The sequence below is a fragment of the Erinaceus europaeus genome, chromosome 1 (assembly GCF_950295315.1).
Source record: "Erinaceus europaeus chromosome 1, mEriEur2.1, whole genome shotgun sequence".
Lineage (NCBI taxonomy): Eukaryota > Metazoa > Chordata > Mammalia > Eulipotyphla > Erinaceidae > Erinaceus > Erinaceus europaeus.
In genome coordinates, this window is record NC_080162.1 from 87018106 (window position 1) to 87038018 (window position 19913).

Sequence of the window (19913 nt, forward strand, 5' to 3'; positions counted from 1 at the left end):
GGTGCCTCAGTGCCTCTTGTACATTGTCTATACCTTTAAGAGGTTCTTTGTGACATTAACTTCTGTTATGCCTTTTTATGGAACACTGCTTTCCTACAGGACTGCCCAGTGATAGAAACCTCTGGGACAGCACGCTTGGAGAAGAAACTTCCCTCCCTTTCCACCACACACTTCACGATCCATATTCTAGTCTAGCCTTAGCTTACGGTTACCTCCGCACATAATAACATTTAATATTTTCATGTCCTCATATGGGTGGACACTTTCTATCTCCTCATTCTTGGAAATATCCTTCATGCATGAAGTATTTGTTAAGGGTGCCTTCCATGACCACCACTACCCCCAGGCTAGGTAGATATCCCATCCTGAGGTTCCCAATATCTCATGGATGGTGATGGTGGGAAAGGTCCTACATCTGACCTTTGTCAATAGATACAGTTCAATAATCGATTCAGGGAGGCCCTTCACATTCCTTTCCTGACCCATCACCACACTCCTATGTTGGGACATGAAATTAATTAGCATATAACTGACGTCTGCCTGATGAGCATACAAGGGACATTTGCAGGCCCACAAGGGACTGTGGGTGTGTGGAAAGTTTATTAAGTCAGTGTCTGCCAGAAGTCACTCTCAGTTCCAGCTAACTGTTCCTGCAGCCCTTGCCTTCTCTCCTCCCTGGGAACCACCATGCTGCTTCCCCACAGACCCTAACACATGTGGCTGAGCTCTGGTAACTCACCTTAAAGACTCCTGGCTCCTGCCATCATGACTAGTGGACCTTTGCCCCTTTGACTATTTTGCTGTACCTAAATAACATGCAATGTAGTAAACCTCCCATTTGTTTAAACCACAAACAAAGCCACTTGAAGTCTTTTATTTGTTAATATATACTCCTGTGCCAAATCCTAACTACTGTTGGAGAGTGGGGCCACTGTCCAGGGAATTCTCCAGGCCCACTGTCCAGGCTATTGTTTCCATGAGGTCCGAGTGGGTAGACCCCAGGCTCTCCCCTCTCCAGATCGAAACAATGGCAGGTTCCCCTGACCTCATGAACTAATGACGGATGGCTTCTCTGAATGGGGGCTACCTTTCTGCACATTCCCCTTCTCTCCCCTTAAAAAAAAGGCTATAAATTAGTGTACATTGTGTATGGCCAAACTTGAAAACCACCACAAACTCCTGTTACTAAACTGCCTTTCTCCTCTGAAGTGCCTGTAATTTACCCCCCAGGGAAAATTGCATTGTAATCAAATAGTTTGTAGGTCAAAATATGACTATGCATTGTGTTGCTTTGTGTTTGGGTTAATGATTACCTTAACCATCTCCCTGTGGGTAAATGGGTATATCTGCTTGCTTTCTCTCTCAATAAACGAGTCCCCCACTTCTCTGAGGCCTCTCCAGGAGCTGGATGAGTCTGGCATGATTCTTGCCTCTCCACGCACATCACCCCAACACCAGAACCACCCCAGGACTCCCAGGGGGTCGCTCTGACCTCTGTTGCCCAACAGCCGGGGAGGCGTGGGACCCAGAGCAACCACTATAACTAAGAACAATGCCTAGAAGTGAAGAATGGTAGAAACTCCTTCCTAGAATTTCAGATCCATGAGTAATGTGAATGGGCAAAGACACCTCACAGGGAAGATCTGAGCTAAAGGCATCTAAAACAACTTTTAAAGAATACAGTGGATTCACACGAGTTTCTGTTTGTTTACTCACTGAGCTCAGTTCCTGGTACATGAATTTAACATCTCTAAGCCAAATAACATACAAAGTCTCTAAATGTGCAAGGCCATGGGGAGTAATACTGAATGAAGACTCCCCAACAGACAGAAAATGCCTGTACATCACATCCCAGGTGACAGATGAGCAGACAACACATCACCATTCAGATGACAGCACACTTTTCACTTATCTCTTCTCAATCCATCCACATAATAGCCCCAGGAGTGTTTTTCCTTATTATCCCCATTTTGCCTCTGAGCAAACCGAAGCCCTGAGAAGGCAGATGATTTAACAAGGTCACACAACAGGGAGTTCCAAAGCCTTCCACTCTGGTAAAGGAAGCAGGTACCACCTACAGACAGGCCACTGGGTGTTCACCAGCATCTGTGGCCACACTTCTGAGACTTGAGGGACAAAAATTAATAGATACTCACAAGTACAGTTCAGGGAGAAAAACGGGCAAAGAGAAGCCACACTCACTCTATATCCAAACATTCCAGCCTCTTGGCTATGGTTCCCAATTCAATGCCTAACATGCCAGAGACTAAATATCTGGTAAAATGCCTGAAAAATCACAGCAATCCCAGTGGAATGCTGCTCTGAACCTCACTTTACAGATAAGAAAATGGGTTAACAAAAGGACAGAGGAGTGTGCAAGGTTCAGTGGAGATTTGAACACGGGTCTCTAGATTCAAATATTATGATATTACAACTTTACCAGGGTGTCTCAATACTAACTGGTTATCTGAATGTCCTAACAGTCTGTTAGATGAAAATCATGGGCTCTGATCCTGAAATTTTACTCAGTAGTTCACGGCTAAGAATTAAGTGTCCACGTATTGTTTGTCTGTCTGTCTGTCTGTCAGACTTACTATCTGTTTGTTCACACCCATTCATATGTTGATAAATTCCTACTATGTGTCAGCTATAACATAAGTATTTAAATTACAAAGCCAGACATACATGATCCCTGCCCTGGAAGGACATTGAGTCCAATGAAGTTAGTCAAGTATGTATTGGTCAGAATGTGTTAATGGTTGCAACAATTAACTTTCACTTTTCGCTGAAAGCTGACCATAGGGCAGTTTGTTTATTCCTTAGATCATATTCCAGAGAAAGTAGCTATAGGGTTTTTGGTCCATGAGCCTTCATGCTATCGCCGTCTTCCAAGATTCTTTTTTTACATATTTATTTATTTATTTTCCCTTTTGTTGCCCTTGTTGATTTTATTGTTGTTGTAGTTATTATTTTTGTTGTTATTGATGCCATCATTGTTGGATAAGACAGAGAAAAATAGAGAGAGGAGGGGAAGACAGAGAAGGAGAGAGAAAGATAGACACCTACATACCTGCTTCACCACCTGTGAAGGGACTTCCCTGCAGGTGGGGAGCCTGGGGCTCGAACCAGGACCCTTAAGCCAGTCCTTGTGTTTTGCACCACGTGCGCTTAACCTGCTGCGCTACCGCCCAACCCCCATCTTCCAAAGATCCTAACATCCTATATGGAACTGTGGTCAATGAGAAAAGGGGAGGAATTTGTAGAATCATGAAAGAGGTTTTAGGGTATGTTTAGAAATGGGATCTGTCTGTCTATCTAGTTTAGTATAGCCAAGGCCTGGTGCATGCATGCATGCACAATTTCACCACCTTATGCTGTTTTTGTTTTTTCAGTCAAATAGAAAAAAACAGAGAGTGGGCACGGCCAAACAACTATATACTTGAGTGTGTAAGGACCCAGGTTCAAGCCCAACTGTAGGGCAGAAGTCTCCCAAGTGGTGAAGTAAGGACTGCAGGTGTCTCTCTTCCTATCCATATTCCCCTCCCCTCTCAATTTCTCTGTACTGTATCAAATAAAGAAGAAAAAGAACAGAGAAAATGACCACTGGGTGTCGTGTTTTCATCATGCAGGATTCACACCTCTGTGATAACTCTAGTGGCAATGAAAATTAAAAATATAAAAAAGAAGCAGAGATAGGAGGAGAGACACTATAGCCTTGGAACTTTCTCTGGTGCCACAGCATCTCTTGTGATGCTCAGGGTGGACCCTAGGCCATGTGACTGGCAAAACAGATGTCCAACCCTGTGATCTGTGTCTCTGGCTCTAAGCATCCATGTTCAATATCTTCCCAGATGAATTCAATGAAGATGATTACTAGTCCATTACATGAGAATCACTGTGGGTTCATTTCAGGAGAGAAAAGCACCTTCCAGAGTGAGGACAACACAACAAACCATGAGAATTAATCCCCAAGAGCATTTCCAGACCTGTAAACCCAGTTGCTATAAAGTATTATTTTCTTTTCCATTTTTAAATATTTATTTATTTATTTATTCCCTTTTGTTGTCCTTGTTGTTTTATTGTTGTAGTTATTATTATTGTTGTTGTCATTGGATAGGACAGAGAGAAAAGGAGAGAGATGGGGGAAGACACAGAGGGAGAGAGAAAGATAGACGCCTGCAGACCTGCTTCACCGCTAGTGAAGCGACTCTCCTGCAGGTGGGGAGCCAGGGCTCAAACCAGGCTGGTCATTGCACTTTGTGCCACCTGCACTTAACCCGCTGCACTACAGCCCGACTCCCACTTCTTTTCTCTTTTTTTGCCTCCAGGGTTATTGCTGGGGCTAGGTGCCTGCACTTCAAGTCCACTGCTCCTGGAGGCCATTTTCCCCATTTTGTTGCTCTTATTGATGTTGTTATTGTTGTTGCCTTTGGCTAGGACAGAGAGAAATGGAGAGAGGAGGGGAAGACAGAGAGGGGAAGACAAAGATAGACACCTGCAGACCTGCTTCACAGCTTGTGAAGCTACCCTCCTGCAAGTGGGGAGCTGGGGGCTACAACCAGTCTTAAGCCAGTCTGTGCACTTCGTGCCATGAGCACTTAACCTGCTATGCTACTGCCCGGCTTCCAAAGTACTGTTTTCTAAACTTCCTCCAACACAAGCACTGACAAGTTCTAATGCAACTGAAACTAGTAATATAATTTTTTTAACCAGACCACTGCATAGCTTGTGGTATATTATGGTGGTGCAGGGGACTGAAACTGTGACTTAAGAGACTCAAGTATTAAAATCATTTGCCTAATTTATGCTATCTTCCCCACCCTCAATAATCTTTTTAACCTTTTAATAACTCACTTGTTTTTGTTGTTGGTTTTATCATTTTATTGAGGGCACAGTGGAATACAGGACAGATGCTAACACATAGGTACAATTTCTCATCTCCCTGTGACAGGTGTCTGCAGAACACTCTCATCCCCAACTTAGGTCTATTTCCACGTCAAGCAACATGATCCAACACCCTTTGCTGGCACAACTCCTTTCCCCTCCTTCCCTGAGTCCCTTGCTCTAGTGCAATACCCCACACCTTGAATGACTCACTTCTTTTATTTTTAATTTTTATTTATAAAAAGGAAACAATGACAAAACCATAGGATAAGAGGGGTACAACTCCACACAATTCCCACTACCAAAACTTCATATCCCACTCCCTGCCCTGAAAGCTTTCCTATTCTTTACCCCTTTGGGAATATGGACATTGAGGGCAAGGTCCTATAGGGGCCCACAAAGGGGGTCTATTGTGGTTGTTCCTGATAGAGATGACTGGTAACAATGGAGAGAGGGAATTATTCAAGGTCTAGGCCCATTGTGTCTGTTTGGGAATCTCAGGATTCCTGGACTAGGGCCCCAGCGTGACAGTGACTAAAGAGTCATGGTTAAAGTATGCCAGTCTCTTGCCCTTATTCAGCTTTTGTAGTCCTAACTTTGATAAGGTTAGGTTTGGAGTGAGTGAAAGAACTGTAATAGGAAGTAGGTGAGGACATTATCTAAGTGTAAGTAGAAACGATTTCATTGGGAACTTTATGGTGTCTTTTTAGGTCTTTCTACTCACTTGCTGCATATATTGACTCATTGCAGACTATTGTGTACTTTTGCTTACAGGCATACATTTTGCCCTAATTTATGGAAACATAACTCACTCTAAAAGGAAACTCCATAGCACTACCAAAAACCCAGAAGCCCATTCTCCTTTGTCATGAATACATAATGAGAACAAAAGGAAGATTAACAAAGCAAACAAAAAAGTAAGTAAATTTTGGCTATGCTTGCCCAAATAGGCTTCTGATCCTGAGACCTGTTTCCTCTAGATAAAAATGAGCATGGACTAGAAGGGTAGGACAACACTGCAGCTCCAACATTAAAAAGGTATTCCAAGCAGGGAAGGGATAGGAAAAGAGATGATAAGCCTTGTGTATATAGTTCAGTACTTAAGAAAGTCCTGCCCATATACCAAGTAGAATCTCATGAGCCATCAGCAATAACATGACATAATATTCCAGGGGTCATGGGCTTATGTCAATATTTCTTAGACCCTGAGAGTGAATCAGAATCACACCAGTTGCATTGGTTTCTGAGTAAGTCTTGAGTAAGGGCCAAGGAACATGCATTTCTAACAAGTTACCAAGTGCAACTAATGCCTTGGCTTAAGGAAATCAGTTCTTTTGGAAGGTTCTCCTGAATATTCATGAGGGAATGTGAGCATGAGTGCCAGGTACTCTCAATTTTCACAAGCCTTTTGAAGATTCCCAACATCAGACATCTGGCAGCATCCCAAAGTCCCAACTCTGTGCAAGACCTTCAAATGTTTGAATCAGTCATGTGTCCTTTCAGAAGTAAAAGGAGCTAGACCCCATGAGATACAACGTTTAGACGGGCCCTCTCCTCTCATGCCACCTCATAGGATGCAGGAGCAGGAAGTCTGGCTGGCATACTACCCACTGCCCCCTAGGACAGAGGCAACTGACCAGATCAGCCTGGAAGTTTGCCCCCCAAATGTTCCTGTGTTTCCTTCTGACCTTGTCCCTGTCTCATGGCTGATGCACCTGCCTGCAGGACCATTTCTGGTCAGCCCTCCCTTTCCAGGTCAAGCTTGAGCCATGTCCAGACATCTGTAAGTTTCCTTGGTGACTCCTGTATCCCCGAGGCCCACCCCTCCCTTCCTCTGTTCATTTAAGACCTGTCTGGACTCCTGCTGTTGCCCTTATTCTGATCACAGACCCCAGCAACAGGTTGAATTAGCCCAGGTCCCATTCCTGACGCCTCTCCAGTAACCATTACATTCAGAGAGCAACAAGCAAATATCTTTTCAAAGCAACTCTTCCTGCAGTTCACCCTGCTGCCGCTGGTACTTTTCAGGAGCTTTCGGAATCAAATAAGGGATCAAGAAAAACATGTTTCATTGAGGATGGACATCTCTCACTGGAAACACTTGCCAGAGAAACCTGGGCCTGGACTCTGGCAGGGCACCTCTATGGGATGATGTGCCTGTGGAGAGAATTCTCAGGGTCCACACAAACTGGTTACAGCTCCAGCCTTTGCACTTATACCCTCTGAGCCCTGGGGTCTGTTTCTGTGCTTCTCCATGTCTCAGTTCTTCAGCTATGATACAAAGGCAGTCTTACTACCTGCAGGATTATTGTGGGGATAAAATTAAATAATGGATGTCAAGCCCCAGCAGGGTGGCAGCCAGGCTCACATTGTGTTGCCAGGAAAGGATGGCAGCTGCCACCAACACTGCCACTATTATTATTGCTGGAACTACCACTCCAGGTGGGAGGAATTGCAACTCCTGCTCCAGGCACCCAAAAGATTGTCATTACCAGGGAAAGAATGTTTCCCTGCTGGAGTGTGTGTGCACAGAAATTCATTCCCTCTCTCTCTCTCTCTCTCTCTCTCTCTCTCTCTCTCTCTCTCTCTCTCTCCACCAAACCCCCACCTCAGCTCCAGCAATCCTGAAAGCTAAAAGTGTTGTTCACAACATTGCTGCGGAGTTTCTGAATGACTGAAATGAGACAGGATAAAAAAGCCCTGACAATCACTTTGATAAAATAAAGAAACTATTAGGTTTGGGCAGGACCTCTCATGTGCCTCGAAAGACAGAGTGTGGCAATTCAGAAAGCTGAAACTACTTCCTCCCAAGTTGAAAGAGGGAACAAATAGACCTACTAGCTTTTTCCAAAATGGAGATTCCAAGACTCATCTAATATACCCTTGCCTTTACGTTCCTGGCCATTAAACAATTTGTTCTGCTTTCTATCTTAATGCTTTTTCAGCCACCAAGTTACAGATGCTACCATGATGCCTACCTGACTTCTCCAGAGAAAGGACATCACCAATGTAGCCTGGACCCCCCACCTCTCCAAAGCCCTGCCCCACTAGGGAATGACAGGGACAGGCTGGGAGTATGGATCAACCTGCCAATCCATGTTCAGTGGAGAAGCAATTACCGAAGCCAGACCTTCCATCTTCTGCACCCCATAGTGACCCTAGGAGCATGCTCCCAGAGGGATAAAGAGGAGGAAAGTTTTCAAGGGAGGGGATGGGATACAGAACTCTGGTGGTAGTAATTGTGTGAAACTGTACCCCCTCTTATCCTATGGTCTTGTTGATATTTTTATTTTATAAATAAATTAATAACAATAAAAAAGAGGGAACACAGAGGCAATAAAGGACAGAGAAAGAGAAGACACCAGGAGGGATGACGTGCAGGGCAGAGCTCAGAGCCCAGCGCCTCAGCCACCGCCTACAAACACCTCACCTATACTGGGTTCAGAACCCTGTAAGCCAGTTAAGGTATGGAAAAAGCCAACTAACTGCTGAAATCATTAAATGAACTTCTAACCCAAATGAGCACTAATTAGATATTTAGCCTATGCTCAGGTCTCTAGTTAGGTGTTTCTTAACAGGGTCCTCAAACCATCTGTGACACTGGCAAGTCTCAGATTCCACAGAGAGGTTAAGTAACCTGCTCAAGGTCACACAGCCAGAAAAAGGGCAGAGTTGGGATCCGAACTCACAGAGGCTGCTTCCAAGTCATAGGCTATTAACCACAAGTAGCACAACACAGTGCCTGGAACACAGCAGCAGTCCATATGGGGGAGGAGAGGTGGGGTGGTTACTTTCCTAAAGCCTCTATTTGGATGATGAGAAAGGGGAGTGAAGTCACAGACTTGATTAATCCAAATCCAAGCTCACTGAACAAGGTTCTGGTTCCCTGCCCCAAATTTAAACAGCTGCTCCTTCAGTGTAATGGAACGCAAATGTCTGAAGAGCTTCGAGTTTTAATTATCAAAGTCCTGATGAAAATCTGAATCAACAGCTGCTCCCGGCAAGGCAGCCCTCAGAGATGCCCAGTGAGGGGCCGAGGGAGGAGAGGGGACAACACAGCCCAGACAGAATGCGTATGGCTACAGCTGTCCAAGGAGCCCAGGCACCTGCAGGTGGGAGTGGAAGGGTGGACAAAATGGACAGGGACCAGGCACAAGGAGGAGGGGACTCTCTGGGGTGCAAATGCCCACGGAAATTGTGTGTCTGGCACGTGTCCTGTGATAGTGACAATGCTGGCAGAAGAGGCTGTGAGGATGTCCTGCTGTGGTATTTCTGGTAGGAAGGGTAGGTGTGTGAGTACAGCCACCAGAGGACTCAGAAGGGGCTAGCAGGGCAGGAAGCAGATGTCCAAGTGACAGCTAAGTGACAGTGTAGGACAGTAGCTTTGAGGGCTCCACTGTGGCAGCAGCTCAGTGGTGGTTCTGGGGCTTCTGCCCTTCCCTGCCACCTCCTCTTATTCTAAGGCCTCTACGAACACTGCAGACAAATACCTACCCCATTTGCTCCCACACACAAGAAAAGAAAAAAGACATTTTCTCTCTCCCTGCCCTGCTCCCCTTACCCACCCCCGACTCCTCCACACACTAGCTTTGTCAACCACAGCATTTGATTCTTCTCATAGTTGACACCTTTTCTACCAGCAAATCTGGATGACTGGGAACTGGAAATACTATGACAAAATGACCCAGGAAGCAGATCGTGTTACTTGCCTTTTTTTTTTTTTTTTTCATTTTTCCCATCCATGTAACTAGGTGGCAGTGAGACCCCCTAGGGACTGCTGGTGGATTCCTGAGTCCCGATATCATTTCCAGAAGATGGAAAATGGCTGGGAATGACATATTTAAAAGAGCCTTAGATCTTGATGGGGTATTTCTCTCCTGGGAAGCTTGTATTATGACTTGCATGCAAAGGCAGTCGCTATAGTGCTATCTACACAAATGTAAAAGGGCTCAGAAGTAGGGGCCCGTTTAAATAAGTTGTGATACTCTCATAGAGCTGAAGTGTACACTGTTATCAATAATTTAGAGTTCCAAATAAGCCAAAATGTAGAGACATAGTCACGATAAAATATTAAGAAATAAAGGACATGAAATAAATTGTCACATATATTATCACCCTGATTGTACAAATCTGAATATTTTAAAAAGACTAGAAGGAATTTCAACAAACACAACATTAATCAACTCTGCTCTTAGGTATGGGCTTTATTTCTTTTCTGTGTTTCTCCGAATTTTCTTTCTTCTGAATTTTCCACTGGAAAAATTTTGTATCCCATGTAAATTTAAATTTGTTTTATTAGTTTCCAAACTATTAAGATAGAAAAAAAAAAGAAAGAAAGAAAAGAAAAGAAAGGGGGGAGGAAGAGAGGGTCTAAGCTTGATAGGCCTCAAATTCTGAGTCAGCCAAACCTTTCCCTGCTGTTGCAGTCCTCACAGTCAAACTGATGGGGGCTACCTGTCCCTCCCCCCATCAATTCTGTAAGATCATATTTGCTCTGATGTTATAGGAATATAAGTGTCCTCAGCCCTAATCAAGCATATGTCAGAGAAATGCTTCAAGAACCCATTCCTCTACTGATTCTTCAGGATTAACAGTTGCCATAGCAATGAGGTAGCAAACAATTTAAGTACTTGAACTTTCCCCTCCACTATAGATTAGCCAATAGGTATTGAAATGTTCATGCAATTCACCACTGCTACTTCTTTGTCCCCATATCAGTGCCTTATCTGATTGCAAATGGTCCCAAAATTAGGGAGTCTGGCTCTAGGCTACTTCCATTCAAATCTTTGGTACTCATTCAAGACAGTAGTCACTGGATGGGGGCCAGGCAGTGATGAGCCCAATTAATTAGCACAGGTTACCATGCTCAAGGGCCCCAGTTCAAGCTCCCACTCTCCACCTGTAAGGAGGAACACTTTACAAATGCTTAAACAGGTCTGCAAGTGTCCCTCTTCCTCTCTCTTCTATCTTCTGTCCCCTCTCAATTTCTCTCTGTCTTATCAAATAAGAGAGAGAGAGAGAGAGAGAGAGAGAGAGAGGGAGAGAGGGAAGGAAGGAAGGAAGGAAGGAAGGAAGGAAGGAAGGAAGGAAGGAAGGAAGGAAATGGCAGCAGGGAGTGGTGGTGTCTGCACTGAGCCCTGGTGGGAATAAAAAGAATGAGAGAAGAAAGGAAGGATGGGAGGGCGGGAAGAATAAGAAAGAGAGAGAGAAGAAAATGGAAGGAGGGATGGAGGGAGGAAATAGTCACTTGAGAAAAATTTAAACATAAACCTCTCAAATTGTTTCTGACAAATCTGGAAGACAACTTGGTTAGTGCTGACGGTAGCAAGAAAGATGAGCCTCACCTTTGGGGTTCAGTCAGCCTCCCCTACTTTTGCATTAGCCACCAGCCACCAGCATCAGTGTAATGAGAAATCAACTGTTATCTCAGGTCACTCCCTTGGGATCAACAGCACTCACAGTTGACAGTCAAGTCACTCTCCCTTCAGACCTACATTCTAAAAGACTTGGTCAATTCCATTTTAAATTGCCATTTTATTTTATTTTATTTTATTTTATTTTACTTTATTCCTCCAGGGTTATTACTAAGACTTGGTGCCTGCATCCACTGCCCCTGGCGCCTATTTTTTTCCTTTTGTTGCCCTTGCTGTTTACTGTTGTTGTTCTTCTTATTGTTGTTGGATAGGACAAAGAGAAATCAAGAAAGGAGGGAAAGACAGAGTGGGGAGAGAAAGATAGACAACTACAGACCTGCTTCACCACTTATGAAGCAACCTCCTTGCAGATGGGAAGCTGGGGGCTCAAGCCAGGATCCTTATGCAGATCCTTGTGCTTCAGGCAATGTACACTTAACCCACTGCACTACAGTCTGGCCCCCTCCTTTTGCCATTTTATGCTCATCCTCAAAGGGGCAGCTCACACTGGAAGAGCCATCCATGTGTCCCAGAGTGTTCAGTACAATATCACCCATTCAACAAAACCCCTTGAGAACATCAACAATGCCAGAGGTACTAGTAAAGTCCTTGACTCAAACCCCCAATTTCTCTACCCTCACAGCCAATTCCTAGGACTTCACTTCTTTACTACCAAACTGTAAAAACTTAATATACAGAAACCCTGTTAAAATGAGGCCAGGAGGCTAGAGAAGAATCTCCATGCATGCACAGTGAGCAAACTACAGTCTTGCCTCACCAGTGGGAAGTGATGGGACTTATCTGCCTCAGCAAATGAAAAGAGGTTCCTCTTTGCCCATCATCAGTTAAGTTAAGGAACAATCACCACACATCAAACTCCCAATTTCCTCCAATGCAATCTTTAGTTACAAGAGTCCCTTTGAAATCTATTTTAATTGGCTCCAGGTTCTGTTGCAGGAGGGATCAGACAGACTTTCAGATGCCACCTCACTCTAGCTTTCGGAGTTTCTTTGCATTCTATCTCAGTCCACCTGTCTCTCTGATATAGACTAGCACTGGTCAGGAAGCCTCACATGCTACTTCAGCTGTGGTCAGAGCTGCAGTCCATATCAGGCATGGGCCTGCCCCATTGGGAGACACTGGTAACTTTATGGGAGCTGTTCAGGATCCTTAAGCCAGAGTCCTAGCTCAGCCCTAGGCTTGCTTAGAGTTCTGAACCAGGGTCTCATAATTCATATTCTTTGCCTGAATGTATTAACAAAGTTGCTGATGCTGGTGGTGGCTTAGGCATAAAGGGTTTGAGGAGAGATGCCTGGCCCTAGGAGAATATATCCCTCAATAGCCCACAAACTCCTTGAAAACAGATGATGAGTCTTATTCCTCTATTATGTATTTGTGCACCATTGACATGTCTTCAGACAGAAAACAGGCATACAGTAGGTATTTGCTAGTTGACTGATTAATTCATTTAATTAATTCATTGATTAACTAAACCTAACTGCCCAAACCCCTCCATGTGAGAGTATATTTTCCTCCGAGCTTCCTGTCACGACAATAACAGACAAGAGGCCTCTGAATTTCCAAATGTTTGTTTCAAAGCTTTCAGCTTTGCCTACCAGCCTGTACCACCAACAGGATGAGCTTTGCAATATGTCTGTCAAAGCAACCTCGCTTTCTTTTTGATTTACTTTAAAATACAACTAAGAGGAGGTCAGGTGGTTAGCACAGCAGGACTGGTGTAAGGATCCTGGTTTGAGCCCCTGGCTCCCCACCTGCATGGGAGTCACTTTACAGGAGGTGAAGCAGGTCTGCAGGTGTCTATATTTCTCTCCCCCTCTCTGTCTTCCCCTCTTCTCTTGGTTTCTCTCTGTCCTATCCAACAACGAAGGACATCAACAACAACAACAATAACACGGCTACAGCAACAAGGGCAACAAAAAAGAAAAAAAAAGGCCTCCAGGTGCAATGGATTTATGATGCAGGCACTGAGCCCCAGCAATAACCCTGGAGGCAAAAAAAATAATAATAAATACAACAAAGTGGCCTCAGGTTGAAAGAAGAATGCCACAGTGTCTCCATCCTGTCCTCCAACATCTATCACCAGCTGGCTGAGGAGATGTGACTGTCACCTTCCCCACCCAACAAGATGATTTTCTCTACCATAATACAAGCCAAGTGAGCCATACAATTGTGGTGAATTCCCTATCAGCTCAACACCCTATGCAATTTTTCAGAGAATATGATTCTATCTGAAAATAAATGCAACAGTCTGGAACTCATTTTTCCCCAGTGCCTAACTTTCAGCTTCCTATAAATACCAGATGGCCTTCCAAGGCCCAGGGACACACCTTAGGATTATCAAACTAGCATCACTTATGATTGACTAGAGTTGTGTCAAAAGGTAGTGATGATTTGCCCATCTTATCATCACAGTTCTAACAGGATCTCGGACACTTTTCTGAGCCTGAAGTAATGTCAATTACCAATGTCAATAGTCTGGAGTGGTCCAAATTAAAGTATGTGAGAGAGAGAGTGAGAGAGAGAGAGTGAGTGTTGAGAAAAGAAACAGGAAGGAGAATTTTAACTTCTCTGTGTGTGTTGAGAAAAGAAAGAGGAAGGAGAATTTTAATTTCTCTTATAAAGGAACATAGTTTCCATGGACAAAAGAATATAGATATCTATCAGTGGTCTATTGCTATATAATAATTTGACCCCCCAAACATTGTGGTTTAAAAATAATACACATTTCATATCTCAGTTTCTGTGGATCAGAAAGCTAGCCAAGGCTTAACAGGATTCCTTTGCTCTAGTGGCCCATGAGGCTACAGTCAAGATGCTGGCTGACTGTGGTCTCATCTGAAGACTTGATCAGAGAAGAAACTGCTTCAAGCTCTGTCTTTGAGTGGCCCGCAGGATTCAATACCTTGGGCTGTCTGACTAAGGTGCTTCATGAGACATTGGCTGGGGACTTCCTACAGTGCCACACCTCACAGATCTCTGTATAGAGTATCTCACAGAAAGTCAGCATGTTTTACCAGAAGAAGTAAAGTGAAAAGGCAAAAGAAAGTGCCAGCAAAGTAAAGACTAGAAAGTAGAAAGTTATAGGGGGCAGGGCAGTGACTCAGTATTATTTGCATGTATGGAGCCCTGGTTCCATTCCCAGCACCACTTAAAAGTATGGCATGGTGTTTACATTTTACACATAAATAAAATAGATGAATGAATAAAGTTATCATACTAAATCAAAATACCTCACAGCATAACATGCTGCTTCTGACCAGTGGCAGAGAGCAAATTTGTTTAGGGTGGCAAGAACAGAAAAAAGGAGATCAGAGGGCTGCTGCTCTAATCCAGATGGGAGGCAATGGTTTAGTGCAGGGTGCTAACAGCAAAGATGAGAGGACTCGATTCTGAATATGTTTGGGAGTAGCCAAGGACTTTCTGGTGCGTGAAAGGTAGAATGTGGCAGGAAGGAAACCAGTGACATCTCCAAGAAGAATAGAACTGTGAAGATTGTAAGGAGAGTGAGTTTTGGAGTGAAAACCGGGGGCGGGGGGTGCAGAAAAATGACTCATGTGGATAGTACAGAGTGCTTTGCCATGTGTGTGACCCAGGACTAAGTCTGGCCCCACCACATTGGAGGAAGCTTGAGTGTTGTGATATCTTTCTCTATATTTCTGTGTCTCTCACACAGTCAATATAAAGCAGTGACACTGGTCACTTCCATCAGGAACATCATCATAAGCCTTCCCAGGACCTTGCCCTCACCATAAAACACTGATGGTAGGGACTGCCTCAGTCTCCGAAGGGAAGCTGGGGTACCCTTGTCCTGCCACTCAAGGAAGACTGGTCCTGAAATCAGTGCAGCCTGCAATGTTCCCAGCTGTGACCATGAGCTGTAAGTTCAGACTGACAGGGACTCAGAGATTACACATGTTCCTGTGCTATATATATATGGGACCTAGATTGGGTGGATGGGTGTAAACAGTTAATTTTACTCATAGGTTTTTTTTTTTTTCAAGAATGGGAGCTACTCTCTGCCCTAATCCAACTTTATAGCCCTTTTCTCTACTCTGTGTAAGTACTGTGCGCTAACAATAGCTATTGCACCACTGGAGCTCCTCTTTTTTCTACTCTGACATAATTTTCTCAGACATTATTTTTAATCCAAATTCATGTTAGCTGTCAAACTCAAGCAAAAGCTACAATGGTCATCATGGGCCCTTAGAAGCATACCTAAAATGTACTTCCTAGCTTCTTTCCACCCTAAGATCCCTAACCTCATCTTCTCTGTTTCTACTTTTTTGGTTCCTGTTTATTAACCATTTTGCCCCACTTTATATCTTGCCTCCTTTCAGCCACCAAGTTGCAGACACCAATCATGATTCTGCCCTGACTTCTCTGGACATATGACCTCACCAATGTGTCCCAGAATCTCATCTCTCCAGAGCCATACCCCACTAGGGAAAGACATAAACAGGCTGGGAGTACGAATTGACCTGCCAACACCCATGTCCAGCGGAGAAGCAATTACAGAAACCAGACCTTCCACCTTCTGCACCCCAAAAATATTTTGGATCCATACTCCTAGTGGGGGAGAAATGATAGGAGGAAGAGGATTAGAGGGCTCTGAACTCCAACTCTATCAGGACCTGGAGAGAAAATAAGAAAAAGAGAGGGACATTTGAATATAGTAAAAGGGTTATTGTGTAGCTTGGAAAGGAAGAGAAGATGGGACCTTTAAAAAAGGGAGGGAGGGACAATTATATACAGATATAGACAGACAGTTGTAGAGATAATAATTAACATATATCTGCAACCTTAGGAAAACTGCTGTAGCTTACAATGGAGGGAGAATTCAGAATTCTGGTGGTGGGAATATCGTAGAATTATACCCCTGTTGACATGTAATTTTGCAAATCAATATTAAATCACTAATAAAAAGAAAGGAAAAGAAGGCAGGACCATAAAAAATGGACAAATATATATCAATGTAAATATAAGTAGTTGTAGAAATAAGTCAACCCGGGAGTTGGGCAGTGGCACAGTGGATTGAGCGCATGTGGTACAAAGTGCAAGGACCAGCATAAGGATCCTGGTTCCAGCCCCTGGGTCCCCACCTGCAGGCGAGTCGCTTCACAGGTGGTGAAGCAGGTCTGCAGGTGTCTGTCTCTCTACCTCTCTGTCTTCTCCTCCTATCTCCATTTCTCTCTGTCCTATCTAATAGCAATGACATCAACAACAACAAAAATAACTACAAAACAATAAAACAACGGCAACAAAAGGGAATGAATAAATAAATAAATAAAAAGAAATAAGTCAACCCATATCTGTGACCGTGGGAGAACTATTTCAGTTTCCCTGCAATGGAGGGAATGGGGACACAGAACTCTGCTGGTGTGAATGGTGTGGAACCATATCTCTACTGTCTTATAATTTTGTAATTAAATATTAAATCACTAATTTTTTTTTTAAAAAAAGGAAGAAAAACAAGGCATGACAAAAAAATAAATAAAAAAGAAGCACAAGTCAAGAGGCTCAGATTAGGATGTGGCAGAAAACAAGGAAGACTATGAGCCTCGGAATCAGAGCTCTGATCCGGCTGATGGAGTGTGGCTCACCAGAGGTCACATCATCATTCATGTCTGGCTTTGCTTCCGCTCACTTAACCTAAAAAACCCAATCCCTCAAAAGTCAGACACACTGTCCTCAGTCCAAACCTGTGTGATTCTTTCCACTGTCACAAACTGTCAACTTCTCAGAGCATGTCAGCTATACCATGATGCTGTATAAAAATTTTATGTCTTAGTGTGCAGGTAAATGAAATAATTGTAAGATGACAGATTATACACCTTGGGGATATTGCAGGTGGGTTCCAGGCTAGCACTGTAAAATGAATAACACAATAAAGTGAATCACAAGAATTTCCTGCTTTCTAGAACATAGAAAAAGTATGTTCTCATTATACTGCAATCTATTAAGTGTGCAATAGCATGATGCCTAAGGAAAAAGAAAAACGTGCATACCTTAAATAAACTTGACAGAGATAGATAGTAAGTGCACGCCAGCAGGTAAATGGACTCAGGGTTAACACAAACCTTCTGTTTGTGAAAATAAAAGGCTCTTCAAAGCACAATAAAGTGAAGTGTGGTAAAGTTTGTACGTCTGTACTTAATGCCAACACTTGGTGTGTAACTTTTATTTACCAGGGACTGTTCAGATGCTGTCCACCTGTATGTACAGGCTTGCAAGTCCTAGAAGAGAATGTAATTGCTTTTCTCATACGTGCCTGTGTTTCCCATTATAAAGCTTCTCAAATATGAGGACATGGGTCTGAGAGGTTATGTGTGTAATTTGTCATGATCATAGCCCAAGTTCGAGCCCTGCTCTACATAGAAGTGCCACAGCCAGGGGGAAGCTGCAGTTCTTCTTCTTCTTCTAGCGTTTGCCCTTCTTCCGTAGCCAGTCAACAGCGTCAGGTTGAGCTTGATGTAAACTTTCGAATCTGGATTCCTTTGAATCTGGAGAGGTGGCAGTCGTTGACTATGTGGGTCATAGTCTGTCTGTAGCCGCAGGGGCAGTTCGGGTCGTCTCTGGCTCCCCAGCGATGGAACATAGCGGCGCACCGGCCATGGCCTGTTCCATAGCGATTGAGGAGGGCCCAATCATAACGTGCTAGGTCAAAGCCGGGTTGACGCTTGCAGGGGTCTGTGATGAGGTGTTTGTTCTTTACCTCAGCTGACTGCCAACTCTGTTTCCAAGAGACTGTAACAGAGAAGTTCAGTGTAGGTGTAAGGGACCAGATTGGGTGACGAGACGTCAAGCGTTGGACAGGGTGGGCGAAGATATCCACGTATATTGGCAGGTCCGGTCGAGCGTAGACGTGGGAAATGAACTTAGATGATGCCGCATCCCGACGAATATCTGGTGGGGTGATGTTGCTAAGAACTGGCAGCCATGGAACCGGGGTGGAACGGATGGTTCCAGAAATGATCCTCATGGAGGAATATAATTTGGAATCGACCAAGTGGACATGGGGGCTACGGAACCATACTGGGGCACAGTATTCTGCAGTGGAATAGCATAATGCCAGAGATGATGATCGTAGTGTGGAAGCGCTCGCGCCCCATGAGGAGCTGGCCAGTCTTGCAATGATGTGATTCCTCGCGCCCACCTTTGCTGCAGTTTTTATGAGATGTTTGTGAAATGACAGAGTGCGATCGAGAGTAACGCCAAGATAGACTGGCTGGGCTTCATGCCGGATTCTCGTATCGCCAAGCTGCACATTTAGCTCACGCGAGGCCGAGGCATGGTGTAGATGGAAAGCTGCAGTGCTACAGTGTCTCTTCTTCCTTTCCTGTCTATCTGAATGAAAAGAAATAGGTGGTGGTCCGGGAGGTGGCACATTGGATAAGGCATTGGATTCTCAACCATGAGATCCCAAGTTCGATCTCCAGCAGCACATGTACCAGAGTGATGTCTGGTTCTTTCTCTCCTCCTAGCTCTCTCATGAATAAATAAATAAATTATTTTTAAAAAAGAAAGAAAGAAAGGGAGAAAAAAATGGGTCCAGGACCAGTGAAATTTTATATTTGTGAGATCCCAGCTCCACAATATGAAAATGAAGCCAGGTCTAGGACTCTCTCTCTCTCTTTAGAGCTAGAGCTGCCATAAGCAACTACTGTGTTCCTTTCACACTTTCAGTGATGGGAGCCTCATGTCACCTAAGGCAGCCCATGCCATCATTATAGCCCATTGTTAGAAAGCCCTGCCCCTGTTGTTATTATTATTATCAAAGTTAATCTTATCATTTCTGTTCATTGGTCCCAGTTTGTCACTTGCTTGAAACCAAAGAAATTTCTTCTCTAAATCACAATTTTTTAAACCAGTTTAAATCTTCATTGAATAACAATGATAATAGTGCCAGTTAAACTTTTAATCACACTTTATGAATCATACTTGATAACATGATAAAGGTGTTTTGAGAAACATTATCCCATTTGCCATTTACAATAGTTAAAAAGTAATTGTATCATTTAGCTATCAGTGCTAAATGGGAGAGGGAAAGGGAAAAAGCTTAGTAAAATCTGTGGCAATTTTACTCTATATTATTATTATTGTTGTTCTGAAGATGACGATGTTATGGCTCGAAGAGGCTAAGCTACTTTTATGGCACATGGCAGTAGTTAATGTTAAAGATGGTATAATCATGGTTCACATGCAGATACAAATTGAAAATTATTTTCTATCATTGCATTTTTTCATTCTATTTATCATTAATCAATGTAGATTAGGAAGATAATCCCATGATTTTATTTTTTAAAAGATTTTACTTAGTTATTAATGAGAAAGATAGGAGAGAGAGAGAGAGAGAGAACCAGACATCACTCTGGAACATGTGCTTCCAGGAATTGAACTCAAGACTTCATGCTTGAGAGTCTAGTGCCTTAGCCACTGCACCACCTCCCGGAACTCTGTACCACCTCTCTCTCTCTCTCTCTCTTTTAATCTTATTTAAAGAGAACTAAGAATTGGTATGGTGACTCAATTAGGAAAACACCTGACCTGCAGTATATGTGATCTGGGTTTGATCCTGGCTCCCACCACACTGGGAGA

General features: G+C 43.6%; 1 protein-coding gene across 11 annotated transcripts in view; it reads right to left on the minus strand.

Moving 5' to 3' along the window:
• Positions 1-19913, minus strand: part of PTPRT (protein tyrosine phosphatase receptor type T) — a 1549072-nt gene that overhangs the window by 1192152 nt on the left and 337007 nt on the right. The gene's annotated exons all lie outside the window — the stretch shown is intronic.